This window comes from Stomoxys calcitrans, chromosome 1 (assembly GCF_963082655.1).
Source record: "Stomoxys calcitrans chromosome 1, idStoCalc2.1, whole genome shotgun sequence".
NCBI classification, from domain to species: Eukaryota; Metazoa; Arthropoda; class Insecta; order Diptera; family Muscidae; genus Stomoxys; species Stomoxys calcitrans.
In genome coordinates this window covers 143,751,208-143,774,169 of record NC_081552.1, presented here as the reverse complement: position 1 = coordinate 143,774,169, position 22,962 = coordinate 143,751,208, and the positions used below count along the sequence as shown (strand labels likewise).

Sequence of the window (22,962 nt, the reverse complement as noted above, 5' to 3'; positions counted from 1 at the left end):
TGGACTGGGCTCAAAGTGCGTGCCAGCGGGGAAGCACGGAACTCAGAAAGTACTTCGACAGCAGCAGTTAGTGAAGCATCTAAGGAGAAATCATCCACATCGCAAGTGCCCAGTGTCCTGAGGAAGAGTGGTTCCACAGCTTTCTCACCTACCCCTGGATGCGTACGGAAGCTCATCATGACAAGTCCTAAGGAATCTTGTGAGGATGAACTCCTGGTGGGGTCAGAAGACGAGGCTAACACAACAGTGGTAGAAGTTTTGAATCCTGACTATGGTCCGGTTTCTACAGATAAATCTCCACCATTGTAAGGCCGCTTCGGCGGCACTAAAGGTCCTCCTGATGGCTGGGGGATTTGACGTGGTTCTTATCCAGGAACCATGGGTGTGTGGAGGAATGGTACTTGGACTAAGAATTCCGGGATATAAACTTCTCAAGGGTACGGAGAATGGGAGACACAGAGCCTATATTCTTGCAAAGCACTGAAGATTTAGTACTAGCCAGCCTTGAAATAAACAAGTCTCATTACTGGCTGGCTTCCCTATATATGGCACACGATTCAGAGATGCCGCCGTCAAACCTTATGTCGCTGGTTGAAGCTGCTTCTGTAGGGAAGAAAAGCCTCATTGTAGAAAGTGATGCTAATGCACATCACCAGATATGGGGAAGTTTGGATGTCAACGAAAGATTTGTAATACAAGGGATAAACCGACCTTTATTACCAGGAACATGCAGGAGGTACTAGATATTACCTTTGTATCGGAAGATATAAGTGAAAGAATATGTGACTGGGAAGTGTTGGATGACCACAGCTTCTCTGATCATTGTAATATTAGTTTCAGCCTTGGAGAAAATACTGAAGTAGTGATCCCTCGGATAAACAGAAGAAAGGAGGATTGGGATAAATTTCGGCAAAAATTCTGCACCACTATCCCTTCTAGACTAGAAAAGGAAGTGGAAACTACGGAGGATATAGACATAATGGTCAAGCGGATCACGAAGGCCCTGAATGTTAGCATGCCCTAGTGCCAAGCCAAGGGACAAACAGCGACCGCCATGGTGGACCCCGGAGCTGGTTGGTCTAAGGAAGGACTGCAGAAAACTCTTCAACAGGGCGAAAGTCACAAGAGCACCACACGATTGGGACATCTATAAGGATGAGCTAACAAAATATAAGGGCGAGCTTAGAAAGGCTCAGAACAAATCCTGGGTAGAATTCTGCAGCTACGTGGAGAATACATCTGAGGCCTCTTGGCTAAGGAAGATTCTGTCCTCGAGACTTATTACGGTGGAGGCCACCGTAGCGCAGAGGTTAGCATGTCCACCTATGACGCTGAACGCCTGGGTTCAAATCTTGGTCAGATCATCAGAAAAAATTTTCAGCAGTGGTTTTCCCCTCCTAATGCTGGCAACATTTGTGAGGTACTATGCCATGTAAAACTTCTCTCCAAAGAGGTGTCGCACTGCGGCACGCCGTTCGGAGGACAAGAAGGCGAAAGATTTTCGTCCTATTAGTCTGTCATCCTTTATGCTGCAGACTCTTGAGAGGTTGATAGAAATATATCTTAGGACAAAGATCCCTGGAGATTGCCTGTCGCGGCAGCAGCATGCATATAGTAAGGGCAAATCGACTGAAAAAGCCCTTCATGACGTAGTCGGCTACAAGGAATATACAATAGCAGCATTTCTTGACATTGAAGGTACTTTCAATAATGTAAAACCGACGTCAATCATGGAGGAATTGGAGTTTCTAGGCATCAATTCTACGGTAAGGAAGTTTGTCTCTATCTCCTCTACTTTGGAATATAGCCATTAACAAAATATTATTGTCTCTGGAAGAAAAAGGCGTGATGACGTGGCAATTGCGGTTAGGGAAAACTTTCCCAGCACTCTAAGACATATGCTTCAGGAAGCTCTACGTGCAACAGCAAAGTGGGCTACCGAAAGTGGTCTGGGTATAAATTCGTGCAAGACAAAAGTAGTTCTTTTCAGCAGCAGATACAAGTTGCCTAAAGCAGACGAGCTTGCTAGTCTAGGAACTAACCCACACATTCCAGGGATGCTGGAATCTGTGTGTATGCCTCTAGCGACATGTAAGCTTAGTTTTCAGGAACAGACCCGAAGGGCAACGAATGATAGATGGTCACAAGCGAGCATTCCAATACTATGTCACCTGATCTAGACTTGAAGAGGTCTACTGCTTTGCTGTCATTGGCTAGAACAGACGTCTCAGTCATTGTGTCCGTTATGACAGGTCACTGTCTAATCGGAAAACATGCTGACAGACTGAAGGTTGCCAGCAATGACTTTTGTAGAAGCTGTAGGGACATCGAAGAAGAAGAGACTATAGAACCCCTTCTGTGTATGTGTCCCGCACTGGCAGTTAGAAGGAGTTCCACATTAGGTTCTCATTTCGTTGGGAACATGCCTGATTTAGCGGATGTGAACATTTGCAAGTTATTGGGCTTTTTAGAGCGATCTGGATGGTTCAACGGTAGGAACTATTAGGCATCTTCCTTTTTCTGTTCCTGTGGTATCACTATGGACGAAAACGTTTATGTGAGTCTGATGGCAGACTGCCACTTAAACCTAACCTAACCTAACATTTCGTCCTCACTAACACCAACTCAAGCAACATGGAACCAAAGATTGTATATTTTGCATAGTATACCTCCAGTGGTTTTGTTACATTTTGGTGACACACTCCACATTGATCTTTTTAAATTCCAGGCATTTTAAATTAATTTTTTTTTAACGAAGGCACGAGAATTGCTGCAAAAATGAACTCGGCAATATATATTGTACACAGAGCAGCAACACAGGCACAGCCAACCGCAATCAAAACTTTCAACAACGAAATGCTCCCAATTATGAAAGGAATCTCCCGTATTCCAACTGCCAATTTAGATGCTAAACAATAGATGCCCAATAAACATTAACAAAAAAAAAAAAACATCTACCCTGTCATAGGGTTGCCGTTCTCTTTATTACGCTATTACTCATAAAATAATAAGAAAATATAAATATACGAGTTCTTGAAGTATTTATGAAGTTTTGAGGCTATTTTTAACTGTTTGTCATTTGAAAACAGAAGAAAATTTGTGTGTTTCTGATGTTGGATATTTTTTTGAGGAGATGATGATTTAAATTTTTTTCTTACTACGTTATAAGAAAACATTGACCAATAAGTTCCAACGTTTCATTCGAAAGGCATGATTCTACAATTGCACTGCTTACTTATTAGTGAGTAGGTGGAAGCGTGTAATCTTTTAGTGGCATTACAGTCCGATGAGGCCCATGGCAAAGCCGAAATCGCGATCATCGCAGCCTGCCCAATACATTTTGCACACCACATAGGCTTGACTCTTTAAAGAGTTTTTGGTGTTTTACTTTTCTATTCGAAGTAAATAGAAACAAAAAGCTGAACGAAAATCCAATAACAAAATGGATATATTTTCCGTTGTATCCAAAAAACACTGTCTTCTCATTTTCAGTAGATTTTCTTTTGTTACGGATACATTTTTTCTATTTTAACTAATAAATGTCTCACCTTAATCCAATTAAGGACTGAATATCGCATGTGAAACAAGAGGTGCTATAAAAATTACCGCATCAAACTTTGTCAAAACTGGACAAAAAAAACCCCTTATAAACTCAATAAGCTTTAGGGAAGTTTAGACAATACTAAGCTCGATATCTACGGATTTTCTGCAACTCATAATTAAAGATTTTAGCTAAATCGAACGAACATGAAAATGTAAGTAAAAGCGCGTATAGTTCGGTCGGGCCGAATCTTAAATACCATAGATACCATAGCAATTTCGTCAAATATACCATATTTGTCAAGGTTGTTAGGAAGACATATAAAAATACTACGTTTAAAACGTCAGCCAATTCGGACAATAATTGCACCCTCTTGAGGCTCAAGAAGTCAAATCGGTAGATCGGCTTATGTGGGAACTATATCAGGTTATAGACCGATTTGGACCATACTTGGCATAGTTGTTGGAAGTGAAAACATAATTTTAGTCAAATCGTAGAATTGCAGTCTCAAGAGGCTAAAGAAGTCATTCGTAAGATCGGTTTATAAAGCAGTGTAAGTTGATCCACAGGGCTTTGGTAGCAGAATCGGTTGTCTGCTCTTGAGATCGGGTGTTCGCTTAGCTCCACGATGATGCACGGGCAGTGTTGCCACTATTTTTCCGTCCCTTGTCCCAAAATTTCGAATCTTATGTCCCCAAAAATCCCCAATGCTCTTCGTGGGCGGGCATTCTGTTGTAAGTTTAAACTACAGGTTTATATTGCAAACTTGTTGAATTCGCTTCAACAGGCAGCTATATCACAACATGGGCCGATTTGGCTAATTTACAATCCCAACCTACCTACACGATTAAGAAGTATTTGTGCAAAATTTCAAGAGCCTAGCTTTACTGCTTTGAAAGTTAATGCTTTCCCCAGATGTCCAAAATGAAAATGTATGTGTGAAATACTCATTTTAAGTATTTTTATTTCTTTCAATACGTAAAAATCATTTTTTGTATTGAATAGTGTTTTGCAAAAATAAAATAAGTAAACTTAAATACTTTTGCATGCCTTACAAACGTTTAATCGAAAAAATAATTGTTTTTAAAATAAAAAATAGAAAAATGATGCGTATACCCCTGCGCATGTTCATTCGTTGCTGTCTCAACAACGACTGAAACAAAGAGAATAAGAATACGTGTGACTTCCCTTCAACGCTACCGCAAGGGGCTGAACATCGCTGAATTAGAATGTAAAGACGTTCAAGAATGTACACAGATTAATATGACGATGAGTCACAGACGGAATGACGAAATTACTATAACCCCATCTTATAGTGGAGAGTATACAAGTTAGTACAGTAGTTTTGACTTAGCTGCCAAGTCAAGTTTTGCACTCATTTTGTGGATTTTCGCACTTATCTTGAAGGTCAACAAGTGGGAGTTATCTGTTTCACCTACCTGCCACAAATTTGGTTTTTAAGTATAATTTTCAGTCACATTTTACGATTGGCCATTAACAGGGTAATTTGTATAAAAATTAGAAAGAAATTCACTTGTCTTTAGTTTTTTGGCACAATTAACAAATTCCCAACTCAACGATTGGCAGGTATCAAATCAAAACTACTGTATACCCCCATCCTCTTGGAGAGTATAATAAAGAACTAAAAGTGTGCTAAGTTTGGACGGGCTGAAACTTGGATACCCACCACCATGAATTCTGGCAAAAATTTACCCTTATTAACTCTGTTTATATTTGAATTATTTTGTAGCAATCAAATCGGGTATTGATCCGTGGTCTCAAAAAGTCATATCGGGGAATCAATTTATATGGGGGCTATATATATTTATGAACCAATCTAGTTTTGGCGTGAGTGTTGAAGGGCATAAATACACATCACGTATCAAAGTTCAGTCAATTCGAATGGAAATTGAAACATCTATGCGCTCAAGAAGTCGAAACTGAATGGCAATCACCAACGACCTACATTTATAAGAAGTATCTGCGCAAAATTTCAAGCGGCTAGGTTAACACGTTCGACCGCTACATAGACTCAGAATGTCAAGCCGATCTAGAATATATTTCGAGGTGTTACAAACGTAATGACCAGATTAGTATGACCCCCATCGCGAAACAATTAAAGGTGGTCTCATTTGTACAACAAATACAAAGCTCATGCTGCAATCTGCCATCTCGTCATCAAGATGGCAAATTTACATTGTTCTCACCCCAACCAAAGAAACTTGCCCACGTGTGTGTACATGTGCAAGTAAAATGAGATAAAGCCAAACACAAACAAAGAGAACGTGCAAAAAATGAAGTAGTTTGATGTGAATGTAAACACAGAAATGACATCCTAATACCGTCAAACTGGCCGGCTGTTTTCAGTTGTTCGCGTGAGATCAGCTTTATAAATCCACCTTATATGACCCCATGTAATACGGTAATGGGTAGAAAAACTAAAAAAGTTAAATCGGGATATAGTTCTAAATATCTATCGAATATAATATATTCGACGGTGATATCTACAACTCACTGTTTAAGAGAAGTTTTTTTCTCTGATAGTCTCGCCAAGATTCGAACCCTGGCGTTTAGCGTCATAGGCGGACATGCTAACCTCTTCGCTATGGTGGCCTCCCGCCGTATATTGCGAACATAAATCATCTAACATAAATCGTCAGCTACCCGGTAAATCTATTTAGATTTACCGGGTAGCTGACGCCAAGTGTTTCCAACTCAAACGACAACATTTTTTGTGTAAAAATATATATTTTTTTTGATTTAATGTACAAAAATGTGTGGAAATATCCTAAATTTTTGAACAATTTATTTTTGCTCGATATGACCACATTTTGCCTTAACTCTTGTTCGGAGTTATGCAAAATGTAATCTGTCGGTATTTTGGCCCAATCCTTTACAATGGGTTTCGTGACGCATCCATACGGGCTATATTTAAGTGCCGTATATTGCAAATTGCAAATTTTGCCCATGAAGATTCCACTAAGGAACAGGGGCAAACTTCTCACATGTCAATGAGTGCAGTCCGATTCAAGTTAAAGCTCAATGGTAAGGGGCCTCCTTTTTATAGGCGAGTACGAACAGCGTGCCGCAGTGCGACACCTCTTTGGAGAGAAGTTTTACATGGCATAGTACCTCAAAAATGTTGCCAGCATTAGGAGGGGAAAACCGCCGCTGAAAATTTTATTGATGGTCTCGCCAGGATTCGAACCCATGCGTTCAGCGTCATAGGCGGACATACTAACCTCTGCGCTACGGTGGCAGTCCTTTACAGACTTACTATGCAGTAGCAAAGACCAAAGCCTCTGGTGCGAATCGAACCCACGACCCCCGCACTAGCAGTCCGAGCTTGAGCTGGCAAACTATCGATAATCGCAACATTAGACAGTTTTAATAAAACATATCGATACTATCGTTAATGTCCCACCAACTTTATTTCAAACGAAAACGAGTAGTAAAACTTAGTAGATCGATTTATATAGAAGAAATATCAATGCACAGTCACAGTTGGAAGTCATGAGAGAAATCATTGTACAAAATGTTCGCCCAATCGGATGAAAATTGCGCCCTCTATAGGGCCAATGTATCTTAAAGGATACATTAAGTGTCGGATCGCTTATTATACCCTCCACCATAGGACGGGGGTACACTAATTTCGTCATTCTGTTTGTAACATCTCGAAATATGCGTCTAAGACCCCATAAAGTATATATATTCTTGATCGTCATGACATTCTAAGTCGATCTAGGCATGTCCGTCCGTCTGTCAGTCGAAAGCACGCTAACTTTCGAAGGATTAAAGCTAGCCGCGTGAAATTTTGCAAGAATACTTCATATTAGTGTAGGTTGGTTGGGATTGTAAATGGGCCATATTGGTCCATGTTTTGACATAGCTGTCATATAAACCGATCTGAGGTCTTGACTTCTTGAGCCTCTAGAGGGCACAATTCTCGTCCGATTTGACTGAAATTTAATTTAAATTTTGCACGCGCTGTTTTGGTATCACCTCCAACAACTGTGCTAAGCATGGTTCAAATAGGTTCATAACCTGATATAGCTGCCATATAAACCGATCTGGGGTCTTGACTTCTTCAGCTTTTAGAGGGCGTAATTCTTATCCGATTTGGTTGTAATTTTGCATGAGGTGTTCTGTTATGTCTTTCAAAAACTGTGTATGGCACAAATCGGTACATAATCTGGTATAGGTGCCATATAAACCAATCTTAAGTCTTGACTTCTTGAGCCTCTAGAGGGCACAATTCTCGTCCGATTTGACTGAGATTTTGCACGCGGTGTTTTGGTATCACTTCCAACTACTATGCTAAGAATGGTTTAAATCGGTTCATAACCTGATATAGTTGCCATATTAACCTATCTTGGATCATGACTTCTTGAGACGCTGGAGGGCGCAATTCTCATCCGATTTGGCTGAAATATTGCACGAGGTGTTTTGTTATAACTTCCAACAACTAAGCTAAGTATGGCGCAAATCGGTTCATAACCTGGTATACCTGCCATATAAACGGATCTGGGATCTTGATTTTTTCAACCTCTAGAGGGCGCAATTCTCATCCGATTTGGAAGAAATTTTGTACAACGGCTTCTCTCAGCACCTTTAACATACGTGTCTAATATGGTCTGAATCCATCTATAGCTTGATACAGCTCCCATATAAACCGATATCCCGCTTTTGTTTCTGAGTCCTTACAAGGCGCAATTCTTATCCGAATGGACTGAAATATTACACAATGGTATCTGCAATGTTCACCATTCAATTCATTTATGGTCCGAATCGGACATTAACTTGATATAGCTCCAATAACATAACAGTTCTTATTCATTATATTTTGTTTGCCTAATAAGAGATACCGCTCAAAGAACTCGACAAATGCGATCCATGGTGGAGGGTATATAAGATTCGGTTCGGCCGAACTTAGCAAGCTCTTTTGTTTAAATTTGCAAAAAATTTTCGATAGTATGCATCGGAAAAATATCAATCGATATTCAGTCAAAAAATAGTATCGATAGTGCTATCGATATTTTGCCAGCTTTAGTCCGAGCCCGCTACCAACTATTCTACAGGGTCACCTCAATGCAATAGTAAAAAGTAATACAAGGGGGCAGATTAAAATATTTTTAGCATTCGCTTATTTTAATTTAATTGCCTTTGGTCCAAGGAATAATAGGAAAAAAAAACAACAAACTGTTAAAAAATTTAATATGAGTGATGACAATTTAAAAATATATAATAAATATAAAGAGCAGTGTAATTAAAACGGAAAATAAAACATAATCAGACAGCAAAATTTATTGTAAAGCCTGGGAATAGTTTTGAGAAACTTCTTTATTTGTTTTTTTTGAGTCCCTAATGTAAAAACAGCGTTCAATTATTTCTCTCATTTTCCATATACATTTTTTATAGGACTTTGACAGTTGTTCATGTGAACAGATTTAGTTGAGGGTTGGGATATTTGTTTCAATAAAATCAGTAACTATCAGACATTGCAATCTTGTTGTACGTATATGTATGTATCTATACGATTATGCGAAGCCCGTTTAATTGAAATACGTTTCAATTAACTGAAATTTGTAAAAACGAATAAAGTTCGGATGAAATATTAATTTAACGATGATGATTTACAAAAATTTCTCCTTATGTGTGCTGTGAAATTAGTCGCTATAGCTTACTTATAACTAAAATCGTGAGGTTACGTAATTATATGCTTACAATTAAACGGACTGCATTTTTCAATTCGATGGCCTTCAATGTAGCGCATTTGACTGTATACAATTTGGCATTATCGATTGTGTTCGAAACATTTCCAAGGAAGGTTTTGCCAGAAAGGAGGAGAGATCGCCATTATGAGGAGAGACCGACATTATTTATTTGAAAACAAAGTCCGATTACCATACCCAGTTGCCAAATATAAAATTACAGAACGAAAACACAGAAAAACTATTTCAAACTTGTCATTCTTACAATTCTTTGGCAAGTTTTAAACAAACAACTGTATGTCTGTACAATCTTCGTAAAACGATCATATTAGTAATTTTACGTACGTTTTTTTTTGTTTATTAACTATGACAGAACATTTGTTGAATAGCGTTCCAAGCGCCTCGATCTAATGCGCTCATTGTAAAATCTCTGACAGCAAGTTTCGAGGTGTCTCCCACTACTTGCACTTTCCATCAGGCTTTTGGTCTTCCCGGTTTGCGTGTACTATCGTGTTTGCCTTCAAAAGACTTCTTTGCTGGAGTTTCTTCATCCATTCTGACAACATAACTTAGCCAACGCGGCCGTTGTATTTTGATGCGTGTAACTATGCTATCGTCGTCATACAGCTCGTGGTTCATACGTCGCCTATATTCTTCATTAACGCAAACTGGTCCATTTATTTTACGAAGAATCTTTCGCTCAAATACTCCAAGCACTGCCTCATCTGCTTTCACAAGTACCCATGCTTCAGAACCATATATGTAACAGCACGGGTAGTATCAGTGTCTTGTATAGCGTAATCTTCGTCTGTCGAGAGGTGGCCTTGTTTCTAAGCTGCTTACTTAGTCCAAAGTAGCATCTGTTTGCCAGTATTATTCTTCGCTTAATCTCAAAACTGGTGTCATTCGTTTCGGTAACGGCGACGCTGAGGTAGATAAAGTTACTGACTATCTATATTACTATATTAGTGTGTCATATCTATTCACATCTGTATCTCGTATAATCTTCTCCAGCAGAATATTAAAGAGATAGACTGTTTCCTTGTCTGAAACCTCGTTTGGTATTAAATGATTCGGAGAGATTCTTTCCTATTCTTACTGAGGAACGCGTGTCAGCAAGTGTCATCCTGCAGAGTTTAGTTTAGTTAGTTTTGCAGGGATACTAAACTCAGACATGGCTTGAAATACCTTTGAACGTAAAGGAGTATCGAAAGCGACTTTGTAGTCAACAAAGAGATGGTTGGTGTTGATTTGTCCTTCTCGAGTCTTTTCCAGGATTTGGCGCAGTGTGAATATCTGGTCCAGGGTGGATTTTCCAGGTCTAAAGCCGAATTGATAGGGCTTAATTATCTCATTGACTAGGTTTTCTCACACTCCAAAAGGACTTCTAAATTTCTTCCTGGATGAGAACAACACTTTCGGATGATCTCAAATTCTTAAAAAAATAATATAATGTTTCATAGTAAAGCAATTTGAATTGTGTGAGAATACGATTTCATTTTGCTTTTAAGTTTTAAAGTCTATGCGCTCATTAAACAAACTTTTGCTGATTGACTGATGTATGTAGTATGTGACAAACTCTTCAACTTCATTTTATCATTTGTTTTTTTTTTTGAGTTTCCTATTCATCAGATTCAGATTCCCTTCAGTTTAGCTTTGATTTTATTTGGAGCGCATGACTTTTTGGCCTTGTGTGTATATTTTACTTGCTAAGACCACAAAGGACACAATATCCATCCCAATTTGCTGAAATTTATCTCCACACAAAAGAGAGTGGAAAGAAATAGAAGCCATCGTGGGTTTTGATAATTGAGAAATATTTACTGGACGTTTTATTTCCAGCATAAAAAAGTATTTTTTTTATCGTAAAAATACACCCCCAATAAGTTATTAAAAAATTCCACGATCAAAAAATCTGAATCAAAGAGCGTTCCAAAAAACGAAATGTAGTTTTTTTTAACGAATAACCTCTTTTTTTCCTTTTGCAAATAACAAAATAAGCAAAATACGAACTATTATGACGATCGGTTAACGATAACCCGTGCCGACATGACGTTCAAACATGGGTGTAGTGTTTTTTAAGGAATTCAGTTGATTATTTTAGATTCTAGCTTGAAATTAGTATACAAAGCAAACATTTATATGAATTTTACTGTAAAACCAGAAAGGAAAGGCTAAAGTCGAGCGGAGCCGACTAAATAATACCCTACACCAATGAATCTACGTACTACTTTTAATCTATAGAACTTATCTCCAAATCTAGTCATTCTTTAATTTTGCATACCTATTGAAATATCGAATAGAACCTTGTAAGATTTTCTTACGATGGTACAAAAATTGGGGATTTATACAGCCTTAAAAGGTCATATCGGATAAAAGATATATAAACGAGCTCTATCTAAATCTGAACCGATTTTAATGAAATCAATAAAAACATCTCATGAAAATTTTTGTAGAGGTCGGACCAAACTTGTGGCTACTACAGCCTTAAAAGGCCAAATCGGACGAAAGCTATATCTATGGGAGCTATATCTAAATCTGAACCGATTTTTATAAATGTATTGGGACCTCAAATAAAACATCTCATGCACAATTTTGTAAAGATCGGACCAAAATTGTGGCTTCTACAGACTTAAAAGACAATATCGGACGAAAGATATATATGGGAGCAATATCTAAATCTGAACCGAAATTCATACTTGACACAGTGGGGGCAACAAGGCGTTTTTAAAGGCTAATAGATATTTTAATTTTGTCAGCAGATAAAGGAGGTAAAACCGTAGCATTGCAAAAAAATTACTATGATACAGAAATGCGAAGCATATTAGGGGGCATGTGTACATATAAGCAACTAAAAAGCGATCCCACTTCAGGACTACAGGCAAAAAACAATAAATTAGTCAATATGAATATAAAAAGCATAACGAATAAGAACCTGTTGACGAATTGTATTGCGATTGCCCCAAGAATCTTTGATAATCGCCGATATTGTGATGGAAACTTTACGCTTCAATTGAGAAAATTAAAAAAAAACAAGATTTCTGACCAAACACGTGGATGATATATTTTGTGTATTGCAAAGAAATTCTACAAGTTCTAAATTTCTTCCACACACAAGTTCTGTTCGCAATAGAATGTGAAACAGATAACGAATTGCCAAATCTTGACACTGTCGTCCACCGACATCAAAATAAGTTAAAATTAAATTGGTATCCAAAAGATACAGCATCTGGGGGACTCATAAATTATCATTCGAGAAGAATACAAATAAATACGGCTACTAATTTCATCGACAGAGTACTAAAGATCAGTGACAAAATATATCATCAAGAAAACGAAAGGAAAATTCAATGAATACTCCGATTGAATGACTTCCCAAACAACACTATTAAGGACCTCATAAAATTCGTCAAGAATAGAGCAGAGCACAACGAATGGGAACCAACACCAGAAATCTTCAAGAAAACGACGTATATTCTAGGGTTTTCGGAAAGACTTACCAGTTCAATTATGTACAACAGGGAAAAATACCAGCTTGTCTTAAAAAGCCACAACACATTAAATAGTCTATTCAGCAGGACTAAATCAAGGATGAAAAAGGAGGACAAATCACATGTAGTTTATAAGATTAAATGTAATGGGGATGGAGCAAATTTTTTGTCCAATGAGATATGTGGGAACAACCAAAACGAAATTAAACGCAAGATTATCATCTCACAAATCTGAACAAAAAATAAAACACAAACCTTTAGAACAAAAAACTGCACTTGCAGCATATTGCACTTTAACAGGGCATACACCAAATTTTAAAGACGTAAACACACTAGCACAAGAATCCAATCAGAAAAGACGATTTACTTTAGAAATGTTACATATTATTGACACCCCCACAAACAAACGCATGAACTTTAAGAAAGAAACAGACAATTGTGCACAGATTTACAAGAATTTGGTACAAAAATGAAGAGCTTTAGTCGAACTTGTGCGCTGTAAAAGAAAAGTCGATTGTTTTGTTTCAAAATGTATAAATGTTTTTATAATTTAAATTTTTTGTAAAACTACTTGTTTGTTAAATTTTTAGTTCAAACCCTGATGAAGATCACCGGCGGTGGTCGAAATATATAATAAATAAAACACCAACACCAGTTTTTTCAAATTGTTCGATGACCTCGAGCCAAACCAAGAAGACAATGTTATGAACCGATTTTGTTCAAAATCAATAGCGTTCGTCCTTGGGTCATGTGCAAAATTTTGTGACAATCGAATAATGAATTCGACCTGCATCTTGCATAGACAGAGATAAATTGAATCAGGAAGTAATTCTAAGTCGGTATACTTATCGATGGGTCCAGCTCTTCTTCCTAGCGTTGCAAACAAATGCACAAAGTTATTATACTCTATACCACAGTGGTGGTGTAGAGTATAAATACAAACTGTACCCTGCGCCAATACGAGAACTATGGCTGTGATAAAATGTAAGCACAGAAATTCCTACTCTTTCGGCGTAGCCATGTCCGTCTGTTCGCATATTCTTTCTGTGTCATTTGTACGTCTTTCGTTTGTTTAGCCCAAAGACAAATGTCATGCATTTTGCTAAAAATCGGTTCAGATTTAGATATAGCTAATTTAGTATGGAATGTTATACTACCCATCTGAAAGTCTCTGCTACTTTTGATCAAAATCGGTTCAGACTTTTCGGCGCGGATTATTGTCAACCAAAAGAAAAAAATGGAGGATATGCGTTTCTCTATTACAAAAAAAAAAATTGCCCTTACAGTATGAACAGTCCACTATACACTTTTTCCAAGTGGACTGTGCATGATAAACCATTCGGTTGTACTTGTAGCGATTACTAGTACTTTATCAGCAACAGTCTTCGTTTGGCTTATGGGTAACGTTTGCTTCTGCTCATTCCATCAGCGTGCATCATCTTTACTTCTGATCGATGAACCATAACAAAGTCCAACTCCTGCAACTTTACCACCATCTTGCAATAAGGGGCACTTACGGAGTCGTTGTCGTAGTTGCTACAGCGCGCCAGTCTGTCACAATTCAGAAACATTTTCCAGATAAATAAACGCTAAATCTCTCCACCGTATCTACGATCACCAACACTTCTAACACGTGGCTGCTATACTTACTTTCAGTCTCTGAGCATCTTCGGATATAGTCGAAAAATTACCGAAATTCCGTGCCTTCGTCTTCAGATTGGAGTAAAATACCAGATAATCCAATTGAACATGCGTCCGTATGCAGCTCGTGATCTTTAGCTGAATGCAAATATGGTGAAAATTGGCTTTGTTGTAATTCTTGGCATTAGCTGGGTAAATGTTTCTTCTTATTGTTCCTGCCATGTAAATTCTGCATCTTTCTCTACCAATCGTGTTAATGGCGTTGTTATCTTGCCATAATCTTGAAGGAAATTACGGAAAAAGTTCCTTATCCCAAGAATCATAAGTACATCCGATGCATTTTCGGGCCTTGGAAATTCTTTATTGCACTTCGTTTTATCCTCACCAGGAATTAACCCATTGGAGCTTACGATGTGTCCTAGAAAATGCACGCTCGTCTTCATAAAGTCACACTTTGATGGCCTTAGAGTTAAACCTTCTTCTCTAGTTGCTGCCGAAAATTCATTTAACACTGTGCTTGCCTCCTCCACTGACTTGCTTAGGATTACAATTTCGTCCACATAATTTCGACGGTGCTTCAGTTTCCAAATAATTTACACATATAATCCTCTCCTGGAAAACCAAAAACAAAAGGCATCACATTATATTCGTAAAGTTCATATGGGCTTATGAAGGCAGGTAACTTTTTGCACTCCTCCTTGGGTTGGTATTTGGTAAAAGATTTTCAGCATTCCTTATGAGCTTCGAGCAAGTTCTGTACTGCTGCCTTTTGCTCTTCCCTGAGTTCTTTGCCTGTATCGAAATCTCTTACCTCTGCTGTTCCCACTTTGAGAATTCCTGGTTCGATTGTTAAACGTTTGTGCGGCTTACACGAACATCTCATGCTCAAAAGAACATCATAGGGCATTAGTTCATAAAGAACCACATAAATAGCAGTCTTTGTGTGGTCATCGTCCATCTTAAGATTTCCTTCAACTTCGATGCTCCACCAAATCCTTTAAAAACTTTTTGACGTCGTTTTGACAGTAGAACTGCAGCGGTTCTTATCAGTGTGGAAACCCTTCTTATGTCCAAGAATCCTTTGAACTTTTAACCTCTTTCATCGCAGTTGGACACATTTCATCTTTGGCCTTGCCAGCCATTGCAGCAACGTTAGTTCCTTTTGTTCCTCATTGTGTCGCTTCATGTCCAACTTTTGAACAACATGTACACTTCGGCTTCGTCGATGGTTGTGAACAATTTATCGCGATGTGACCCAAATCTTGGTAATTATGGTAATGGTTTTTTTATAGTTTTCGGAGGCGCAGAAGGCCAGCACTCATAACACAATCTCTAACGGTGGATTAACTTGCAGTAACTGAGGCAAAATCCTTAATTTTAGCAGTAAAATGATAAATTTGAGGTAATTCGAATAAATTTTCGTTTGTCCTGAGCCGTTAGAGCAGTGTATGTATATCATTTGCCCTTCTTATCATAGCTTTCCCCTCTTTAAATATAATTCGATTTTTCTGGCGATTTACATGTAAACACCAAAATGTATTCATCCCATTTTTATTTTAAAATTATTTCTCGAGGTATCAACGTTCATTTCATAAAAGTTTCAATAGTCTTTATTGCTCCCGTCGATGTAGGGAGGCAAACACTTAATGTGGTTCCATCTTGGGAACCACTTACAACAGAAAATATTTTGACTTTGCACCATAAAGCATCAAAAGGTACCGTTATACAGAACATTTAGCAAAATTTTGTTGCAAATATCCATACTTGGTATGGATATGGGAAGTTATATCCAATCTCAAAATGCTAAATTTGAACAAATGTTCATATATACCCACCACCTCGGGTATATATGAAAACCACCTTTCATCAAAATTCGGTGAAAATTTCATACCTTATACTCATATACCTCATACCGATCTGAACTATATACGACACGGATGTCGAAAAGGCGAACATAAGTCACTGTGTCAAATTTCAGTGAAATCGGATTATAAATGCGCCTTTTATGGGGCCAGAACTTTAAATCGAGATATCGGTCTACATGGCAGCTATATCCAAATCTGGACCGATTTGGGCCAAGTTGCATAAACATGTCGAAAAGCCTAACACAAAGCACTGTCCCAAATTTCGGCGAAATCGGACAATAAATGCCTCTTTTATGGGCCCTAAAGCTTAAATCGAGAGATCGGTCTATTTGGCAGCAATATACAAATCTGAACCGATCTGGGCAAAATTGAAGAAGGACGTCGAAGAGCCTAGCCAAACTCACTGTCTCAAATTTCAGCGACATCGGACAATAAATGCGTCTTTTATGGCCCCAAAACCTAAAACCTAGATATCGGTCTATATGGTAGCTATATCCAAATCTGGACCGATCTGTGCGATATTGCAGAAGTATGTCAAGGGGCTTAATTTAACTCACTGTTCCAAATTTCGGCGACATCGGACAATAAATGAGCATTTTATGGGCCCAAAAACATAAATCAAGAAATCGGTCTATATGGCAGCTATATCCAAATCTGAACCGATCTGGACCAAATTGAAGAAATATATCAAAGGGCCTAACACAACTCACTGTCCCAAATGTCAGCAAAATCGGATAATGAATGTGGCTTTTATGAGCCTTACACCATAAATCGGAGGATCAATCTATATGGCAGCTATATCCAAATCTGGACCGATCTGAGCCAAATTAACGAAGGATGTCGATGGGCCTTACATAATTCACTGTCCCAAATTTCATCAAAATCGGATAATAAATGTGGCTTTTGTGGGCCTAAGACCCTTAACCGGAGGATCGGTCTATATGGCAGCTATATCCAAATCTGAACCGATCTGGGCCAAATTGACAAAGAATGTCGAAGGGCCTAACACAACTCACTGTCCCAAATTTCAGCGAAATCGGATAATAAATGTGGCTTTTATGGGCCTTAGACCCTAAATCGGAGGATCGGTCTATATGGGGGCTATATCAAGATATAGTCCGATATAGCCCATCTTCGAACTTAACCTGCTTATGGACAAAAAAAGAATCTGTGCAAAATGTTAGCTCAATATCTCTATTTTTAAAGACTGTAGCGTGATTTCAACAGACGGACGGACAGACGGACGGACATGTCTAGATCGTCTTAGATTTTTACGCTGATCAAGAATATATATACTTTATAGGGTCGGAAATGGATATTTCGATGTGTTGCAAACGGAATGACAAAATGAATATACCCCCATCCTTCGGTGGTGGGTATAAAAATACTTATCGTTTTTGTGTATTGCATGAATTGGAGTTTTAACTTGGATAATTGCCAACCTCCACATTTAAACAAGTAAGCAAGGGCAAAAGTCGGTCGGTGCCGACTGTATAATACCCTACTCCTACCCTATAAGTACAATGTGGGAGCTGTATCCAATTCTGAACCAATTTTGATGGACCTCGGCGGATGGTTATTAAACAACCCGTATCAAATTTAAAGCAAATTTGTTGAAACTGTAATAACTACGGTTAACAAATGAGCGCATTATTGCAATATTTCCCAAAATCGGACGAACATATATATGGGAGCTATATCTAATATTGATATTGTGGAATTCATTGAGGAAAGCGTTGTACAAAGTTTTGACAAGATTGGTCAATAAATGCGTTTGCAGTGGCTCTAGGGGTAAAAATCGGGCGATATACATATATGGCAGCTATATCTAAATCTGAACCGATTTCTATGAAATTAACCTGTAATGTCGAGAGTCAAGAGAAAATCCTTCGTACCAATTTTCAAGAGAATCGGTTAACAAATGACTATTTTATTGCATTATTACTGCAAAACAGACGAACATATATATGGGAGCTATATCTAAATCTAAACCGATTTCGAGAAAACTTTATGGATATTGTAAAAGTCGCCGAGGAAAGCGTTGTACAAAGCTTTGGCAAGATTGGTCAATAAATGCGCTTGCAGTGGCTCTAGGGGTGAAAATCGGGCGATATTGGTATATGAGAGCTATATCTAAATCTGAATCCGATTTCGATGAAATTCACCAGTAATGTCGAGAGTTAAAAGAAAATCCTTCGTTCCAAATTTCAAGAGAATCGGTTTACAAATTACCATTTTATTGCATTATTACTGCAAATCGGACGAACATATATATATGGAAGCTATATCCAAATCGGAACCTATTTGTTTCCAATTTCAATAGGCTTCGTCTATAGGCCGAAAAACATGCCTGTACCAAATTTGAAGATGATCGGATGAAAACTGCTTCCTGTACTTTGTGCACAAATTAACATAGACCGACGGACAGACAGACAGAAGGACATGGCTAAATTGAATCAGAAAGTGATTCTGAGTCGATTGGTATACTTATCAATGGGTCCATCTCTCTTCCTTCTGGGTGTTACAAACAAATGCACAAGTTATAATACCCTGTACCACAGTAGTGGTGTAGGTTATAAAAAGATAAATGGAAAATGTGTGACATAAATAAAAAAAAACTACTACATTGAAGGCAGATATAAGCGTTAAAGAATTGGAAAATGTAAATAGTCAAACGTATAGATAAGCTAAACCAGTAAGGAAGGGCAAAAATCGGGCGGTGACGACTGTATAATACCGTCCATCTAAACCAATTTTGATGAACCTCGGCGAGCAAATATGTTCAAACTGTAAGTTAGGTTGACAAATGACAACATTATGGCAAATTACCCAAAATCGGACGAACATACATATGGGAGCTATATCTAATTCTGAACCCATTTGGGGCAAACTTCTCAGATAATGTGGTAGTCGTCGAGGAAAGCGTTGTGCAAAACTTTGGCAAGATAGGTTGGACAATGCGCTTGCAGTGGCTCTTGGGGTGAAAATCTGGCGAAATATGAGAGTGTAGGGAATGGATGAAGGGTCCAACCCTAGGATATATTAAGGGCAGGATGAAGGGTCCAACCCTAGCAGTTTTGAGGGCAAGATTAAGGGTCCAACCCTAGTGGTTTTATATTTCATTAAATTATGAATTTTATGAACAAATCCTAACCAGACGAAACGTCCTAGCTGGATAATGTTCAGTTTAATTTTATATTTATTTTACGGGCCAGGTCAGACTTAAAAGTCCTAACTTGTCCTCCTATGAGTTTCTTCCGCTTTAAATAATGAGACAACTGTCTTCGTTGAATGCTATTAGAAGAAGAATTTTATTTTTAACAAAGTTTAAGACTAAGCCTACAAGTGTTTGACAAACTTAATCTGTTATACACTCAAAACAAAAGAAAACATGTTATACAAACGAGAGTGAGAGTACTCACTATAGATCATATGACAAAACGTATAATAAAGAAAGAGACAAATGCTATTAGGTGAGTGATAATGATTCGAGTGTAAAATTGCAAATGAGAGAATAAATCCATGGTATATAAATCAATGGTATAAGTTAATGTTACAAATGGTAAAAATATCAATGGTATAAATCAAAACTCAAAAGAGTGTTTTAATATTTAACGTTAAAGAGAAATTGGTTACACTCAAGCAAAAATCTAAGTTCAAATAAAATTAAAGTGCATTACGTATAATATCAAAAATATAATTATCTTCAATGTGATTTATATAAAAGCTGCTTCTACATGCTCCCCCTCTGCCTCAGAAATCGTCCCGATGATGTGGCAGGACATTCCCGTATCTGTGTGGCTGTCGTCGGTTGCGGTAGGACCTTCTGTTCATTGTAGTATTACCTTCTGTGGCATTTGTTGAAGGTGGTATATTTTCGATGGGTTGTTGCATTATGTGTGTTGTGTCATTGGGTGTAACGTTTTTAGGCTTGAGTATCGGCTTTGTAGTAGTTGCATTCTTGTTCGTCGCAGTTGCATTTTCAAATTGCTCTGTGTTGTCTGTTGAAGAGGCTTTCCTAGGCCGACCTCTACGTTTGAGTTTATAAAGAGGTTTATCAGTATTTCCTTCATATAAGGTTAGGTCTGATGAGTGATAAGTTGCTATTGGAACACTGGGTTGATCCATTGAAGCTACAGTGTAACACGAGGTTCCCTTTTTGTTCAATATTATATATGGTCCATCACGCCGAGGTACCAGTTTTGAAGTGAGATTATTATCTTTCTTACTAAGAATGTGCGTTGAAATAAGCACTCTGTCACCAATTTCAAAGTTTTGCTGCGGTCTGCGTTTCAAATCTGCATATAGTTTGTTTCTGTCTTGCATCTTTTCTTGGCACTCCATTGCAAGGGAAAGGCTATCAGCAAGTCGAAGAAGGTGAGGTGTTATTTGAGGTACGAAATTTTCTGCTTTTACTATAGCTTTTAGATCTGTTTGAACTTGCATCGGTGTCCTCAATTCACGCCCAAATGTCAAATATGCGGCAGTATATCCAGTGGATGCACATTTCGCAGTATTCATGGCAAATCTTATGGATGGCAAATTAACATCCCAGGTGGTATGATCTTGACCAACGTAGATTGACAGCTGCACTTTTAAGTCACGGTTCTTTCGTTCCACCGGGTTGGCTTCCGGATGATACACCGGTGTAAATGACTGCACAATGCCTAAGCAGTAAGTGAGTTTTTGCATTACGCTCGAAATAAATTGTGTGCCATTATCTGAATGGACTCTTCTTGGAATTCCATATCGCAAAAAGACTTCGTTTAATAAAATTAATGCACAGTTCTCAGCTGAAGCAGTTTTTAAAGGAAATAACTCAGTCCAACGGCTACATAAATCCTCTACAATCAATATCCACTGGTGGCCTTGTGGGGTGCGTGGCAGTGGTCCAAACAAATCAATTGCTATTATTTCGAATCTCTGATTGCTGCTAACAGTTTTCAGAAGACCAGCAGGTTTTAAGTTTGAGGGCTTATAGCGTTGACACTCAATGCAGCATCTGACATAGTTTGTGATCTGTTTTCTCATACCTGGCCAATAATAATGTGGCGATATTCGACTGATTGTTCTATCGATTCCATAGTGACCAGCGGTAGAGACGTCATGAAAGTTATAAAGAATCATGCTACGCATTGACTCAGGAACTACCAATTGTCCATTTTCTGATTCTTCCTCAGAGCAAAATCTATATAGAACACCATCTAACATGATATAACCTCTGCCTGTGTATTTAGACACATTTTCGTCATCATTTTCGAATGAATCAATTATGGCTTTCAATGCTGGGTCTTTTATTTGTGCCTCTCTGAAGTCTTCAGCTCCTTTGTGTGGAAAATCGATTTCAATGGCCATACATTCGCACTTTAGCTCATTGTGGCTCTCCAGCAAGCAAGGTGGTCTTGAAAGGGTGTCTGCCACAATATTTTGGCGACCAGGGGTATATTCAAATCGAATGTTAAATGTCTGGAGTTGTAGAGCCCATCTTGCTAGACGACCTGTTGGGCTTTTTAGGCTAAATAGCCATTTTAAGGGCTGATGATCAGTGAGCACCAAAACTTCAGAACCTTCGATATAACCCCTAAATTTTTGAACTGCCCATACTACCGCCAAGGCTTCTCTTTCTGTCGTAGAGTAGTTTTTCTCGGCTACCAATAATAATCGACTCGCATATTCGATTATATGCTCTTCCTCCTTCTCCCCCTGGACTAAAACAGCCCCCAAAGCATAGTTGCTTGCATCAGTTTTCAATATAAATGGCAAATTTTCGTCAACTTGTTTTAAAATCGGTGGAGAGGACAGAAGGTTTTTCATGGTATCAAAAGCTGACTGCTCTCTTTCTGACCATCGCCAAATAGCGTTTTTCTTGATTAAATCTGATAAAGGTTTAGAAACGTTGGCAAAAGAAGGAATGAAACGCCTGTACCATGAGCACGTTTGTAAAAATGACAAAACTTCTTTTGGATTTCTTGGTTTAGGCCTTTCCATTATAGCTTTTGTCTTTTCTGGATCGGGTTTGAGTCCTTTGGTAGTAAGAATATGCCCAAGGTATTTGATGACTGGCTTGCAAAAGAAACATTTTTCTCGGTTGAGATGAAATCCGAACATTTTAAGTCGTTCAAATATTTGTTTTAAATCGGATATATGTGAACCCAAATCTTTTGAACAAATAATGATGTCATCCAAATACGCCAGGATTAATATATTCGGTAGGCCATTGCGAAACTTATCAATAAGACGTTGGAACGTAGCTGGGGCATTTTTTAAGCCAAAAGGCATTCTATTAAACACATATATACCAAACGGTGTTGTGAAGGCAGTCTTCTTTCTATCCTTTTCCGCAACTTTTATCTGCCAGTAACCGGAACGCAAGTCTAAGGTCGACATGAATGGCGTGGTTTTCGCTGAGTGTAAAAGATCATCGATCCTTGGTAAAGGATATGTATCTGCAGTAGTTATCGCATTTAGGCGACGATAGTCAACGCATAGTCTAATTGAACCATCTTTTTTAGGAATCAGAACAACTGGGAATGCCCATGGAGATTCTTCTTCTTGTATGATGCCTTTTTCCAACATTTTATCTAGCTCAGCTTTTAAAACAGTTTTCATTTTTGGCGAAATCCTGTATGGGGCGTTAGCTATGGGTTCATGTGATCCTGTTTTTATATAGTGTTCTACATGAGGTGCTGGAATATCAATGTCCTCAAATATTT

At 38.2% G+C, this 22,962-nt stretch overlaps 1 protein-coding gene and 1 long non-coding RNA gene across 3 annotated transcripts in view; one reads left to right on the top strand and one right to left on the bottom strand.

Annotated features, from left to right (window-relative positions):
- Positions 1 to 22,962, top strand: part of LOC106087780 (ankyrin-3) — a 202,317-nt gene that overhangs the window by 98,668 nt on the left and 80,687 nt on the right. The gene's annotated exons all lie outside the window — the stretch shown is intronic.
- Positions 8,739 to 9,519, bottom strand: LOC106087782 (uncharacterized). The gene is made up of 2 exons (XR_001221319.2): positions 9,266 to 9,519; positions 8,739 to 9,117 (listed from the first exon to the last, which is right to left on the bottom strand). It is a non-coding gene; the product is annotated as an uncharacterized LOC106087782 (long non-coding RNA).